Below are 1,136 nucleotides of genomic sequence, written 5' to 3'. Positions count from 1 at the left end.
TTACACGTCTCTGCCCGCGTCTGATTGGCTGGAAAATGGTCACGTGGTGACGTGAGTTCCGCCCACATGATCATTAATTACAAACATTAACTGGATTTTAAAACTAAAATCGTTTGACGGTTAAAAATATACAAATAAATCCAACGAAATGGGTGACCTACTTTTTGTGTTTTATTATTAGACACAAAATTTATTCAAATCAACACCTTTTGGTAAACTTTCTTTGCTTAAGATATGCAATACAACCATAAACTTAACGTTTTAAAAATGCACATCAGTTTTGATTGTTTCTAATTTTGTTTTATATCTTTAAAATGTTCTGTCTTTAAAGCAAAAATCTGAAAATATACTGTACATTTTCAAAGCGGTTTACATTTGTAATAGTTTTTTATTTATTTGATACTGGAACTTATTTTAAAAATATGATTTGTATCATTCTTACTAAAGTCTCCTTTCACTTTCTCTTTGCTTCTTAACAATAATGCTACAATACTACTACTACTAAATAACTATGGCTGATATAGTTATTGGCAAATGTTAATCATTTTTTAAAATATCAGCATCAGCTTCACAGCTGATTTGATATGTATGGTATTTATTTTCATCTTTATTTTTAAAATTAAATATGTGAATTAATAACCACATTAAAATCATATCCAGTTTTACTGGCTGAGCTTAATAGCAGTTGCTTTTAATTGCTCATTAAATGTGATGTATTTGTGCCAAACACAGCAATATTTTATGAACCGATGAAAACAAAAGGTGCAGAAAGCCAGACAACCAGCCCACAAAGCCTCATGTTGGCTCAGTCGTTGTAGTATGTGGAGATTTCTCAATCTACAGTGTCAAACCAAGGGGTTGTTCATCAGTCTTGGTACACCAAAATACTTCAGTGTTGGCTTTTGGTGAAGAAGAAAGTAAATTAACAGTGTTGGACCTCAATCTACTAAAAAAAACAAAAAAAGCTGACATAGTGACATTAAATTGTCTCATTTCTGAGACGAAATGTGGAACATTAATATGAAATGTTTTTTCCTCACAGTGATAATGAATCTAATAAAAATATTTAGTTGGTTTCGGAACATAATTTAGAGAGTTGTAAAAATTTAAACACAAGCACATGAAATGTGTTAAAA

The sequence above is a fragment of the Poeciliopsis prolifica genome, unplaced genomic scaffold (assembly GCF_027474105.1).
Source record: "Poeciliopsis prolifica strain line A6 unplaced genomic scaffold, Auburn_PproV2 SCAFFOLD018, whole genome shotgun sequence".
NCBI classification, from domain to species: domain Eukaryota; kingdom Metazoa; phylum Chordata; class Actinopteri; order Cyprinodontiformes; family Poeciliidae; genus Poeciliopsis; species Poeciliopsis prolifica.
Note: the sequence above shows the minus strand (reverse complement) of the source record.